The sequence below is a fragment of the Lithobates pipiens genome, unplaced genomic scaffold (genome assembly GCF_037356315.1).
Source record: "Lithobates pipiens isolate NorthernLeopardFrog02 unplaced genomic scaffold, aLitPip1_a1.2 Scaffold_27, whole genome shotgun sequence".
In the NCBI taxonomy this organism is placed as follows: Eukaryota; Metazoa; Chordata; class Amphibia; order Anura; family Ranidae; genus Lithobates; species Lithobates pipiens.
Genome location: NW_027507788.1, coordinates 61,032,211 through 61,047,906, shown reverse-complemented (window position 1 = coordinate 61,047,906; position 15,696 = coordinate 61,032,211).

The window sequence follows — 15,696 nt, the reverse complement described above, 5'->3', positions numbered from 1 at the left end:
CCCATCAGAGCACCTGAGTACCTGTCACAGCCCATCAGGGTACCTGAGTATCTGTCACAGCCCATCAGGGTACCTGAGTACCTGTCACAGCCCATCAGAGTACTTGAGTACCCATCACAGCCCATCAGAGTACCTGAGTACCTAACTGCAGCCTATCGTGGTACCCAAGTACCTATTTGCAGCCCATGCCTCATAGAATATACGTCGGGGCGTTTGCTTTCCAAAATGGGGTAAATCCACTGTCCTGGTGCTCCTGGACCTTCAAAAGTGTGATGGGTAGCAATGAAATGAGATGTGTCATTTATGCTCCTAGAACGTCTGAAGGTACTACTTCAATGTTTGGCCTCTCTATGTGACCAGGCTGTGTAAAAGTCCTACACATGTGGTATTGTCATACTCGGGAGGAGTAGCAGAATGTGTAATATTTACTATATACATCCTAAGTGTTAGAAATATCTTATAAATTTACAACTTTGTGTAAAACAAAATGAGTTTATTTTTTTTCCACATTTTCCAAAAACTTCTGGAAAAAAATGAACCATTCAAAAGACTTATTCTGCCTCATAGATTATATGTTGGGGTGTTTGCTTTCCAAAATGGGGTAATTTTGTGGGAAATTCATTTGTCCTGGTACTCCAGGGCCTTCAAAATTGTAATAGGTGGTTGTGAAATGAGATGTGTAATTTTTGCTCGTAGAACGCCTGAAGGTGCTACTTGAATGTTGGTGCTCTGTATGTGACCAGGCTGTGTAAAAGTCTCACACATGTGGTATCGTCATACTCGAGAAGAGTAGCAGAATGTATTTTGGGGTGTAATTTGTTGTATGCATATGCTGTGTGTGAGAAATAACCTGATATGACAATTTTGTAAAAAAAAAAAAAAAAAGATTTTTTTAAAAATCTTCATTTTGCAAAGAAGTGTGGGAAAAAAATGACAACTTAAAAAAACTCACCGTGCTACTTACTAAATACCTTGGAATATCTACTTTCTAAAAAGGGGTCATTTGGGGGGTATTTGTATTTCCCTGACTTGTTAGTGTCTCAAGAAATGAGATACACCTGACCATACTGAAGGCCTGATCAGATGTGATAAATTTTCAGTGATTGGCACCATAGTTTGTAGACTCTATAACTTTCACAAAGACCAAATAACATACACAAATTTGGGTATTTTTTACCAAATATATGTAGCAGTATAAATTTTGGCCAACATTTATGAAGAAAAATTACTAATTAGCAAAATTTTATGACAAAGAAAAGGGCATTTTTTTCACAAAATTTTAGTTTTTTTTATTTATAGCACAAAAAATAAAAAAACCACTAGTGATTAAATACCACGAAAAGAAAGCTCTATTTGTGTGGAACAAAAGGACACAAGTTTCATATGGGTACAGTGTTGCATGACTGAGTAATTGTCATTCAAACTGTGAGAGTGCTGAAAGCTAAAAATTGGTCTGGTCAGGAAGGGGGTGTAAGTGAACTGTATTGAGGTGGTTAAAAATGATTTTAGTGTATTCTTTTTTTTTATAATTTAAATTTTATTGTATTTTTAAAAATCTCATACAGTACATATATTTTCAACTTTAATCACTTTCAACTTTTGTCCTGTTTACCCTTCTATTTTCCTTTTACCCCAAACCACCCTCCCCTCCTCCCCATGGTCTGTTGGCCCTCCTTGAATCCATTCCCAATTATTCCGCTAGTGCCTGAATGAAATATTCCGTCTTTTTGAATGATCTCCACTTTTCCCAACTTGCCCAATATCTATTAATTTTGTTTTCCTCCATTTACTTAAATATTCCATATTATTAATATATTCAATTCTCTGTATCCAATCTCTGATAGGGGTTTTTTTGACTTGTAACCAGTTTTTAGGTATCAGGGCTTTTGCCGCATTAAGCAAAAAAGGTACCAACGTATTTTTTATTTTTTTAAATTGGTTACCAGTTTTTTCTTCTACCCCAAAGAACAGACACGCCCAGGGACAACATGGTATTCTTTCACCGGTTATTATTTCTATGTAGGCTATTATGTTGTGCCAATATTGTTTTATCTCTGGGCATTCCCACCATATGTGAAATGTTGTTCCGGGTAGTTTACATTCTCTCCAGCACTGTATGGATTTGAAGGGCTGTATTCTGTGTAATCTATCTGGTGTCAAATGCCATCTCATCAGGCACTTATAATTGTCCTCAACTGACATTGTATCCGATACATAACTGTGCACAACATCAATCATCTGAGTCTCGTCTACTTTAATACCCATATCCTGTTCCCATTCGGCTATAGCTGGTATATCCCCTCGCCCCTATATTTCTGAAAGGATATCATATACCCGTGACACACTATGTTTTACTGTTATTTTTGCATTACAAAGCTTTTCCATTGGCGTTAATGTGTTTTCGTCCCTTATTGGTTTTGGGATTGAGTTAACAAAATGTTGAATCTGTAAGTATTTCCATTCCTTTAAAGTTTGCCAACTATGCTTCTTTATTAGATCTTGTTTTAACATTAACTCACCACCCAACGTGATATCTTTTAATTGTAAATTTATCATTTGTTTCCCTAGTTGCATGCCATTTCCTGGAATAAAAAACATCGTGCCCTCAAGTGGAATTAATGGTGAATTGTATACCCATTTATTTCTCCGGTGTACTGCGTCCCATATTTTAAGTGTCGTTAAGGTGATTCCGTGAGCCCTATTACTAACTACTCTAAATTTTGGTGGGATCCAAATGTTTTTTTGTAATTGTGATCCAATAAGTGACTCCTCCATTTTTACCCATTTCTTCTTAGTGCCTAAATTTGTCCACTCCACCAATCTCGCCAACGTAATTGCAATATAATATCTATAAGTGTCTGGCAATGCCATTCCCCCTCTATTTTTTTTTTCTGGTTAATATATTATAATTTATCCTTGGTTTTTTATTTTGCCATATAAATTTTAAGAAAAATAAAAAAACCACTAGTGATTAAATACCACGAAAAGAAAGCTCTATTTGTGTGGAACAAAAGGACACAAGTTTCATATGGGTACAGTGTTGCATGACTGAGTAATTGTCATTCAAACTGTGAGAGTGCTGAAAGCTAAAAATTGGTCTGGTCAGGAAGGGGGTGTAAGTGAACTGTAATTAATTAAAATTAATTCTACCCGTCCATGTAATTGGTCCCTTTTTTATATTCCTTAATGTTTTAATTTCATTTACCAATGGAATATAATTAGCTTGATATAAATCGTGGACCGTCTTTGTTATTTTTATACCTAGATATATTATTTCTTTTTTTTCCCATGTGAAGGGGAATGAATTCCTGTTGTAGCATTTTCTCTTCCCTATTGTCTAAGCCTATATTCAAAATAACTGTTTTTATTGGGTTTATTTTAAAGTTTGAAAGTGCCTGGTATTCCCTAATTTCTTTTATTAAACTAGGTAAAGACAGTCGTGGGTTGGTCATGTATAGGAGTATGTCATCCGCATATGCCGCCACCTTATGTTCTTCTCCCCCCATTCTGACCCCCCCTAAGTTGACATTATTTCAAATCTTTGCCAATAATGGCTCCAAAGCGATCACATACAGGAGGGGCGAGAGGGGGCACCCCTGCCTTGTCCCATTTAACATTTCGAATGAGGATGACATACTCCCATTTACCCCCACTCTGGCTGAAGGGTGTGTATATAAATTATTTATCCATTTCAGCATTTTTGGTCCAAGACCTGCATTCTGGAGAGTTTCCATTATAAAACACCAGTCTACTCGATCGAATGCCTTTTCTGCATCAATCGAAATTAATATCATTGGGGGCTTGCTTTCCTTATCTCTACCCATAAGTAACAAAGTTCTCAGACTATTATCTCCGCCCTCCCTGCCTGGAACGAATCCTACTTGATCCCCAATAATTAATTCTGCCATAAGATTTTTTATTCTTGTTGCTAATACCTTCGCATATAATTTTGTATCCGTATTCAGCAGTGCTATAGGGCGGTAATTGGAACAAATAGATTTATCTTTGCCTGGTTTTGGAATAACTGTTATGTTCGCCAATAGTGATTCTTTTCTCAGAACCTCCTCCTCCCCCAATTTATTCCAAAATTTACTTAATTCTGGGACCAGTTGCTGTTTACATTTCTTATAGTACCTGATGGTGAAACCATCCGGTCCCGGACTTTTCCCGTTCAGAGTTTCCTTTATTGCTTTGTAGATTTCGTCTGGCGTAATCGGCTCATCTAGCCTCTTAGCCATTTCTTCAGTTATTTTGGGTAAGTCTGTATCACTTAAATATTCTTGGATTTTAGTTTTCCTAATCCCCCTCTGTTTTTCTGTCTCTGTATTCCTAATTGAGTATAGAGCTCTATAGTATGTCTTAAAAGCCTTTGCTATCTCCAATGTTCTGAATTTCATTTCCCCATGCTCGTTTTTAATCTTTTCTATGTAATTTGAGGCTTTTTTTTCCCGTGCTAATCTTGCCAGGTGTTTCCCCGTCTTGTTTCCCCACATATATATCTTTCTTTAGCTACATTTTTATATACTTTTATTGACTCTTGTTCCATCATGTCATTTAGTTGTATGCGTTTTTGGGTGATCTCTTTATATATATTTTTGTCTAATTGTCTCTTGTGCTTTTGTTCTAGATCGTGAAGTTCTTTTTTAAAATTATTAAATTTCATTTCACTTTCTTTTTTTTTCCCCGGCACCTATGGAAATTAATTTCCCTCGGATTAGGGCTTCATGAGCCTCCCATAGAGTAGCTTTAGACACTTCTGCTGTGTCATTGGTTTTAAAGTATTGTTCAATCTCTATTTTTATAGTGTTCTCTGTTTCCTCATTTTCGAATGTACTCCATTTCGTGCTCTCTGATTTTAACTATCACCGGTGCGTGGTCCAACAGAGTGATGGTTTCTATTTCCGCGTCTACCACGTTTTCCAATAGTTCATGGTCTGCAAATATGTAGTCCAGTCTCACGTACATACCATGAACCGAGGAATAATACGTGTAATCTTTTTTTCCCAAATTACATATTCTCCATGTATCCACTAGCTGTTGTGTGTATATTTTCCTTTTTAGGGTTCTGTGTTGTTTAATTTCCTGGGGAAAAACATGTGACGTGCTATCTATATCGGGATCCATAGCAAAATTTAGATCACTTGGCCCTGTTTATATTTCTCTAGGGTATTCGAAATCCCATTTAGATATTTTTTTGGGCCCTTATTGGGACAGTAGATATTAGCTAATGTGTATCTTTTCTTTGATATGTTACGTTTTAAGATTAAAAACCTCCCCTCTGGGTCCACTTTCATTCCTTCTACGTTCCAATTAACGTTTTTCGAGATCCCAATAGCTACCCCCTAGATCCCTTAATCTGGGAGTCTGCATAGTACCAAGTTGGGAACTTTGCTGTGTTTAACCGAGTGTTGGAGTCTAGGAATAGATGAGACTCCTGCAAAAAAACAATATCTGCAGAGTATCCCTCCAGCTCTTTGAGAATGTTATACCTTTTTTTAGGAGAATTCATTCCTCTCACGTTGTATGTTACTATCTTAATCTCCAGCAATAGACAAATCTAGGTACTTTCTTATTTCATTTAATGGATTCAGGCCAACAGATTTACCCTCCCACCGTTCCCACCCCCCTCCCTGCTCCCTCTTTTGGTGTAAATTTGACCCCATGGTCCAGGGCATTTTATCAGGAACCCCCTTGTTCCATTTGTCCCTTTGTCCTAGGGTGGAATTCTGTTTGGCCGTGTCGCAATCCATCTCACCTATTACTTGCGAGACGATTAACCAACATGCCAGGTGCATCTTGTCCCCCCCAAACCTCCCCGTCCCCCCTCACCCCCAAACTCTCTCCCCTTTCCTCCCTCCCTAAAAAGGGGGGGGGAGAGAGAGCGGGAGGGAGAGGGAGGAAACGACCCGGGAAAAAAAAAAAAGGCAAAACACCCATATATTTACCTATCTTCACTTATCCTCTCCCCCTCTCCCCTTACAGGAGAGGGGGGGACCAGTCCCCTAGTCATTCCCCCTCCCCCCCACCACCTCCCCCATTTCTATGTCCCTTGGTACTGGGATATCAAGTTTTTTACAAAATTCTGTTATATCTTCGATATGTCTCAGTCTTCCTATTCGACCATTCTTTCTGCCTATTAGGCATGCAGGAAACCCCAGTTATATTGTACCCCATTCTCAATCAACACTGTTAGTAAAGGTTTTAGGGCTCTTCTTCTCCTTAGGGTATCTTGAGATAGGTCCTGGAATATATTAATGTCCTTCCCTTCATATTCTATTGGTGCGTTTGCTCTTATATTTCTCCATATTTGATATTTATCTTCTTCATTTTGAAATCGCACTATTTTATCCCGTAGCATATCTTGTGGCAGGTCCTTAGGTTTCCTTAATCGATGAACCCTTTCGATATTTATTGGATTTGTTATGTCTTTATTTATAAATGGATTGCAGATCTTCTTTATTATATCTATAAGATCTTTTCGCTGTGATGAGTTCGGGACGTATTCTTACATTTTTTCTTCTGTCCCTGTTTTCTTGGTCTTCAACTTTATATGCTTGTTCTTGTTGTGCTTTTTTTAAGAATACTATTTCTGCTTCTAATTTCTTTGTTATATTGGTATCTTTTTCCACTATTTTTTCTGTTTTCTACCCATTCCAGTATGTGGCGAAGATTCTTGTATAGTCTTTCCATTTCCGATTTCATGGAGTTTTCTAGAGCTTCAAACGTAGAGATTATTTCTTTTTTTGTAGGCAAAGATTGGGGGTTTTCCTGTTGGGTCGGGTGAGTCTGTGTACCTTCTGTTTCGTGCTCTAGTTCCACTAGTTGGTCTATCTCCACCTCTGGCGTGTCAGGTCACCTTGAGGCGAGGTGACAGGTGCACACCGTAGGGATCAGGAGTGCACCGCAAGGTTGTGGACCCTACGGCTGACTGCTGCAGATGGGGGACAGATCCTACTGGGGTTAGAGCGTAAGATTGCCTGGGGCGCGGAGTCTAAGAGCCAGCAGGTGTTCACCAGTGCCTCTGGTGGTGAGGATGGACTTGGCTGCAACTGGCTCCAGGTCGCGACCCCCAGGGTCCTCCAGCTCACACCCACAGTAGGCAACAGGAGGATAGGGATGGTGAGGGACAAAGCCAAGGTCGGGGCCACAAGCAGATAAGAATAGTCGGGTACACGCCAAAAGGTCAGGATCACAGGCAAACAGGCATAGTCAAGACACGCCAAAGTCGGTAATGGAAAACAGTAGCAGAGCACATGGCAGGAAACAGGAAGCTAACACACAAAGGCATACACAATGGTGGATCAGCCCTGATGGCCTGCAGTGCACAGGTTAATATAGGGCTCCCTGATAGGGCCTGGGGTGGAGTTATGCTTAGGGGAGAGGTTATAAAAACCACCAGGTGGAAGTGGCTGGCCTCTTAGTGTGAAGACATGAGGGGAGGTAAGCAAACACAGGAAGATCACTGCATAACCATGACACGGCGGTATGTCTTGGTCCTGTAAAGAATTGTTTTGCGCTTGTTGCCTTCTTTTTTCCTTGTCTTTCTTTTCCTTTTCTTTTTCCTTTTTGTCTTTATTTTCAGCTTGTGAACTTCTTGTGTGTTGTTGTTTTTCAAGCCGTTGTTTCTCCATTACCCCCGTTTGCGTGACATATTTATTCATTGCGCCAGGACTAGTAACCAGACTCCGCCGAGGTGATTTAGGGGTGACTCCCATCTTCGATGTCTTTCCTTTCATTTATCCAGGCACACTCACACACACTGATTTATCGGTATGGTTTTGTTTTTAATGATGTCTGTTTAAAATATCTCTTTTCTTTTTCTACCCACGACCGTTTCCCCACTTGTCAAGATAGTTACTTGTATACAGCGATAATATAAGGGCGTTTTTTCCTTCCCCCTTTGTCTAAACTTGTAATAATTTTGTTTCTGTGTATACATGTATTATTTTTCCTCTTTTTTTTTTTCTTTTTTCCTCTTTCCCTTCTCAGTGGCTTCTGTTAACTCGCTGTTTTTTTTTTTTTCTCTCGTCAATCACTGTTCAATCACGAGAGGGTTATACCCGACCACTAGGGGAAAATGATGATTACTGAGATAGGCGTCCAGAGTGTACCAAAGTAATACTCAAAAAAAACATATTCAAGAAACCGCCTTATTCTTTGCTATATCATACATTTACTTCACTTAGTTTCAATCCACTGAGACCGCCTCAATACATACACAGGTTTTCTTTTTTTTCCCTTTTGCAGTCTTTATTAATTTATTATTCTTATGTTGCTATACCGCTGCTGATTCTGAGTGCTGCCTGATGTTACTTACAACCCCTGTAAGTTTTATATAATATAGATTTACTATCCACATCTGATGGGGGGCAACATTATGGAATTACTTTAAACACACCAGCAATCAGTTTTTTTTTTTTCAGTTAATATTTAAAAGATGGAGCTTTTTATTTATTTTCCATGGGTCTCCAGTTAATCGCAGCATAGATATTTACGGCACTATCCTCAGCAACTAGTTCACCTTCACCTTCTTACTATCCGCAGCTTAGAAGGACTTCCACAATGCCATTTTTCAGGGGTTTTATTAGCTCTTAATATAAGTCCACATACCCTTCAAGCAGGTTCTCTCTCTCCAGGCGTTCTCCACTGGGACTGCTGGGACACGAAAACGTCTCGTGGAGCTTTGGCGTCCTCCTCTGTCAGCACTGACACTCCAAGGTCATTCTCCTAGGTGCGCTGTTTCTCCTTCAGCAGCAGAGGGCGCCCGGCGCTGTCGTTTTGTCCGGAGATCTCCGACCTCGCTCGGGAAACCGTCCCTCTCAGGGAGTCACAGTCAGCGTCCTTCCCCGAGGCTCTCCTTCACCTCGTCGGACCCTCTCTCGAACGAGAGAACCCACATCCGCACGGAGCGTCCAGTTGCAGGCACCGCTACGAGGTATGAGAAATGGGGGGGGGGGAGAGTGGAGAGGGGAGCGACTACAGGGAATACGCCAGAGCCAGAGCCAGAGTTAGGCAGGAACGAGTGGTGGCATCACGGCCATTGCAATGCCTCGTTTCCACTGAGCGGATCGGTTCGGTATGGTATGCTATTTTGAGTAAGGCCATAGAAAATGGTACGGTGCTGTTAGAGCGGAGCTACTGGTATTATACAATACATTACACTGATTGGCGGACAGAAAAAACGTCAATGCTCACATCAAAGGCAAAACCCCGTATGGCCCCTGGTGGTCTAACTTGCAGTGGAAACAGTCACCTGAATAGGCCGGACCATTCTAAGCCTTCCAAACTGTACTGACGCGAACCATTCCGCTCAGGGGAAACGAGACATATATGAATCATTTCTATATTTGAACATGATAATTATAAGCTACCCTTGATTGCCTTTTGCCAAGAGAGAAAAAAATGTAATTAAGCCTCTTCCTCATAGTTGAGCTCTTCTGTGCCCGTTATCAGATTGTAGGCAGGTGCAGTCTATTTTCTCCACTGCAGTTAGTGCTCCTCCACAGTGGCAATGCAGATAAGGAGGAAGTCTAGAGGAACCTAGCTCCTCTATAGTTTCCTTGGTCACAAGGAAGCAGCTATCCGATTGAAGGCTGGCACACCATGTGACATTGGCGGCCTTCTTGGGTCAGGCATAGTCTATTTGAGACTCTGGCTCCCTGGTTTGGCACGCATTTTGCAAGTGGCTAGTGTAAGGACAGGTCACCCGTTTGACAGGGACAGTACTTAGAGCCACATTCTGCTCCTCGTGGCAGATTCTGTGGACATCTCCAGGTCTCCAGGCTACTGTCCTATCACTGTTGCACTTGCAAGTGTTCCCAGCCCGGTTGCCTCCCTACTGGGCCTGTTGTGCATAGCTGAACTTTTTTTACAATATATTCCTGTTACTGCACTTGGACTCTGTGCTTTCTTCCCACCGCATCACGCTGCACCTACCCACAACTTTGGTTGCCTTTCTCTGCATTTCCAGTTCCAATACCCCAGACTGGGGTACCCATGGCCCAATTTACAGTAGTGTGCTGAGTGCAAATAGTGGGTGTGGTTTCCTGCCAGATGGTAGGATTAAATAGCCATTTTTTATCCAAAGTGGCTTATTGTTAGTCAGCAAAATCCAGCTTGAGGAAAACTTTTTTGATCATAAAGATTTTTTTTTTTTGCAGCAGTATAATATAGCTGACCCTACTTGAAATACACTGTCACATATTCCAAGAGACTGGCAAAGACTGTATGTATGAAAACCTGTCAGAGACTACTCACATAAATGAAGACTGTCAGAGATTTTAATGTAATTAAAAAATGATGGAGACTGTTTGCATGTTATGAAAGACTGCGGACATGGGACAAAGGACTATTAGACTGCTTTTATGTGTCAGAGGATCATAAGAGACCATTCATCTATGCATAATCATGCCTAGAAATGTGTTTTATAATGTTCAACTCCTTTCAGTCATAACTTATATAAAGATATAAAGAATAAGGGAAATTTACAACTGTGATAATACTGTGGTCACTTCATGTCATTGGTAATAGCACAATTGCATTATTCGGTACTTGCCATAACTTATTAAAGAGGAACTGCAGTCTGCTCATGTAATTTTTAATAAAAACACCTTTGCCATTCTGAAGCTTCCCTCCAATCTCTTTGCATATTTTTTATATACAGTTGTGCTCATAAGTTTACATACCCTGGCAGAATTTCTGATTTCTTGAATAACACAAAAACTTTTCTTCCAATCATGGTTACAGTTTGGCTGAAGCCATTTATTATCAATCAGCTGTGTTTACTCTTTTTAAAGAGTAGTTTTTTTGCAGTGTTCAAACTCTAATCCAGAAGTGGAAAATGAGGGGTTCTGATTAAACCAAACCGCAGTCAGGCAGACAAACTAAAATTTGAGCCACAACTGCCAGGAAAATTGTTTGGGATGCAAAGAAAAACCCACCAATAGCTTCAGGTGAAATACAGGACTCTCTTATAACATGTGATATGGTTGTTTCAAGATGTACAATAAGGAGGCACTTGAAGAAAGATGGGCTGCATGGTCAAGTCGCCAGAAGAAAGCTGGCAGCTTTGCCATCTGAGAAGATAAAGAGCCTCATCCACAAATACCACAAAAAACTTCAAGCTGTCATTGATGTTAAAGGGGGCAATACACGGTATTAAGAACTGGGGTATGTAAACCTTTGATCAGGGTCATTTGGGTAATTTCTGTTGTCATTATGATTTAACCACTTGAGCCCCGGAAGATTTTACCCCCATAATGACCAAAGCATTTTTTGCGATACGGTACTGCGTCGCTTTAACTGACAATTGCAGGGTCATACCCAAACAAAATTTACCTCCTTTTCTTCCCACAAATAGCTTTCTTTTGCTGGTATTTGATCACCTCTGCAGTTTTTATTTTTTGTGCTATAAACAAAAAAAAGACCGACAATTTTGAAGAAAAAGCAATATTGTTTACTTTTTGCTTTAATAAATATCCCCCAAAAATGTATATAAAAAAAAATTCTTCCTCAGTTTAGGCCAATATGTATTCTTCTACATATTTTGGTAAAAAAAAAAAAATTGCAATAAGTGTATATTGATTGGTTTGTGCAAAAGTTATAGCATCTACAAAATAGGGGATAGATTTATGGCATTTTTATTACAATTTTTTTTTTTTTAGTAGTAATGGCAGTGATCTGTGATTTTTATCGGGACTGTGACATGCGGCGGACAGATCCGACACCTTTGACACTTGACATTTATACAGCGATCAGAGCTAAAAATAGCCACTGATTACTGTATAAATGTCACTGGCAGGGAAGGGGTTAAACACTAGGGGGTTCTGTTTTAATATTGTTCAGTAATGGCAGAAAGTTTAATTGGTATAGTGTCTCCATGGATGTTGTTACCTTAACTTTCTGCCATTACTGAACGATATTAAAACAGAACTTCATAAAATAACCCTGGGACAGCTATCTTGGATGGGAAGAATCAATATTTTTAAAATGGTAATTCTCCCTAAAATAATGTATAAGATGCAAATGCTCCCAATCCCACTCCCGCAGGCATATTTCAAAATGGTACAAACACTGTTTCTAAGATTCATTTGGAGAGGGAAAAAACACGGATTCGTTTAGCACTACTGACAAAGGATAAGGTATATGGGGGGGATTGGGCGCACCGGATATTAGAAATTACTATAATGCTATACTTCTTTCACAAGTAATAGAATGGGCAAAAAATAATAAGGAAAAAGAGATGGGTAAAAATGGAAAGTACTATCAGTAAAGTCACACCGGGGAAAATAAAATGGATACCTGCACAATATAGATAATTAAGCGAAGACAAGCATAGTATTACATTTAATGCACTAATAACATGGGATAAGATACACAAAAGGAAAAAATGGTGTTATAACTCACCTTTGATACCACTGAAAGACAAAATATTTTACATCAGGGATTGAAAAAATGTTTGGAAAATTGATAATACAAGAGAATTTACAGCTGAAAGATGTAATGAAGCAAGATAAAATGTGCACGCACCAGGAATTAAAACATAAAAATGAATTAATTGTGATTGATCGGTATACTCAGCTAAAACATTTCTTCGAGGCATTGCCCCAACCTATTAGAATGGCAGAGAACCCACTTCCGCTGGAAAAACTGTGTGGATACAGGAAGAAAGAGGGTGATTGCTGTAATTTATAAAATACTGAGAGACATGAAAGGGCTGTATATACCGCCATTTATAGGGAAATGGGAAAAGGAACTGGGAACACGGGTGAACAAGTTAGAGACCAGGCAACTACTGAAGAGGGCCCATTCCATGTCGGTAAATAGCAATACGATAGAACTAAATTATAAGTGTTTGGCCCGATGGTACATAACCCCTGACAAGGCACACAAATGCCAAAAGTAGACATCACAGCTATGCTGGTGGGGATGCGAAGAAATTGGGACTATAGCCCATATATGATGGTCATGCCCCAAAATTAAAAAATATTGCGGAGAGATCAGTTTGTTTCATGCGATTAGAATGACAATTAAACAGTATAAGAGAATGTTGCTCCCACAACTCTTAGATGCCACCTAAAGCCAAATATCCAGACACTGGCAAGAACTGGAAAGGCCCACAGTGAAGAACTGGTGTAATAAAATAAATAAAATCTATAATTTAGAATATTTAAGGTTCAGTGGTGAAATGGGAATAGAGGCATTTGAAGAAAAGTGGAGGAAGTGGGTAGAATATAAGTAAGCCTTAAGATTTGCAGAACTGATGGGAGCATAAACGCTAAAAATACAATAATAATTAAGTAAAAAACATAATCAAAATGAACTAGAATAGAAAATAAAATCTTATAGAAATGGAGGGAGAAGAGAATATAAAATTAATTTAAAATGTAATCTAATGTAATGTTTCTGGGAGGTGGGGACAGGCGAGGTGGGGTGGGGGGTAGATAAGGGGAGGGGGTGGTGAGGGTTTAGAGATGTATTCGGAATTTAGAGACAAGCTGCCGAGTGTCTCACCTAGTGTAACGTTTCTTTTATATTTTGGATATGGAAAAAAATCACTAAAGAAATTGAAAAAAAAAATCACTAGGGGGCGATCAAGGGGTTAAGTGTGTTCCCTCAGTGTGTTCTAACTGTAGGGGGGGTTAGCTACCACTGAAATGACAGATCACTGTTCCCAATGACAGGGAACAAAAGATCTGTCATGTCACTTGGCAGAAGAGGGAAATGCCTTGTTACACAGTTACAAAAAAAATAAAAAATAATATCATACAATCCCATATACCCAATTCTACACCCACAGTTGATCCAGAGGAAGGCGAAAAACCCCAGCAGAGCATGATTCAATTTGCTAAAGCAGGGGAAAAAATTCCTTCCTGATCCCCCGAGAGGCAATCGGATTTTCCCCGGATCAACTTTACCTATAAATGTTAGTACCCAGTTATATTATGTACTTTTAGGAAATAATCCAGGCCTTTCTTAAAGCAATCTACTGAGCTGGCCAGAACCACCTCTGCAGGGAGTCTATTCCACATTCTCACAGATCTTACTGTGAAGAAACCTTTCCGTACTTGGAGATTAAATCTCTTTTCCTCTAGATGTAAAGCGTGCACTCTTGTCCTCTATGTTGACTGTAAAGTGAATAACTCAACACCAAGTTCACTATATGGACCCCTTATATATTTTATACATTGTAATATTGTGATACTGCGCTGTCCTAAAAGTAATAAACACTCATTTAACTGCTGCAACTAAATCATGAGAGATACCCACACTAACATACCATTCCAAACCTATTAGCTGTGCTGAAAAAATGTTTTTACATGCCCTGTCATACAAAAAATTATGCAAATACAAATAACTTTAACCAATCAGTGAAATAACATAATCCCCAAAATAATTGATAATTTAGGAGATAGCTGTATAAGCGAATTCTCAAACATCCAATCAAATAAATGAAAAAGTCCTCCAAATGTGCTTGTATGTTTAAAAAAGTAAATTCCTCGTGACATCACATAAAAAATGTACACCCGAAAAGTGGTGACCCGCTCCAAGAAAGAGATCCTCCACCTCTATTCATACTGTCGCTTACCAGATTTTAAGATCTCTTTTTAGGGAGATCTACACAGGCATGTAATCCTTTCACAGACTGGGGTTCACTTTAAGGATCTAGAGAGTGGCTCCCACAGACACGTCACAGATGGCACTGTAGTTTTCTAGGCAATATTCCTCCCCCATGTGAAAAACCAAGAATGCCTCCATAGTGTAATTCATACACACAATAATTTATTAAAAAAAGAAGAATTGCACTTACAAACGTATTCTTTCTCATAAGCGCTCTGTTAAAAACAACAAGCCGGCTGGCTCAATTAGACGCTGCCCGTGTCTTCCGAGTCCAGCGCAGTACATGGTGACGTCAGCACATTGCTCCTCCCTGGGACGTCACCGCATACTGTGCTTGACCCGGCAGACACGTGCAGCATCTAATTGAGCCGGCCGGCTTGTTGTTTTTAACAGAGCGCTTATGAGAAAGAATACGTTTGTAAGTGCAATTCTTCTTTTTTTTATAAATTATTGTGTGTATGAATTACACTATGGAGGCATTCTTGTTTTTCACATGGGGGAGGAATATTGCCTAGAAAACTACAGTGCTATCTATGTGACGTGTCTGTGGGAGCCACTCTCTAGATCCTTAAAGTGAACCCCGGTCTGTGAAATCTCCCTAAAAAGAGATTTTAAAATCTGGTAAGCGACAGTGTGAATAGAAGTGGAGGATCTCTTTCTTGGAGCGGGTCACCACTTTTCGGGTGTACATTTTTTATGTGATGTCACGAGGAATTGGCTTTTAAACATACAAGCACATTTGGAGGACTTTTTCATTTATTTGATCGGATGTTTGGGAATTCGCTTATACAGCTATCTCCTAAATTATCAATTATTTTGGGGATTATGTTATTTCACTGATTGGTTAAAGTTATTTGTATTTGCATATTTTATACATGTTGATCATATGCCCCCGTAATCTCCTCTTATCAAGAGTGAATAAATTCAGTTCCTCTAATCTTTCCTCATAGCCAAGTTCCTCCATGCCTCTTATCAGTTTGGTTGCCCTTCTCTGCACTTTCTCCAGTTCCCCAATATCCTTTTTGAGAACTGGTGCCCAAAACTGAACTGCATATTCCAGATGAGGTCTTAGTAATG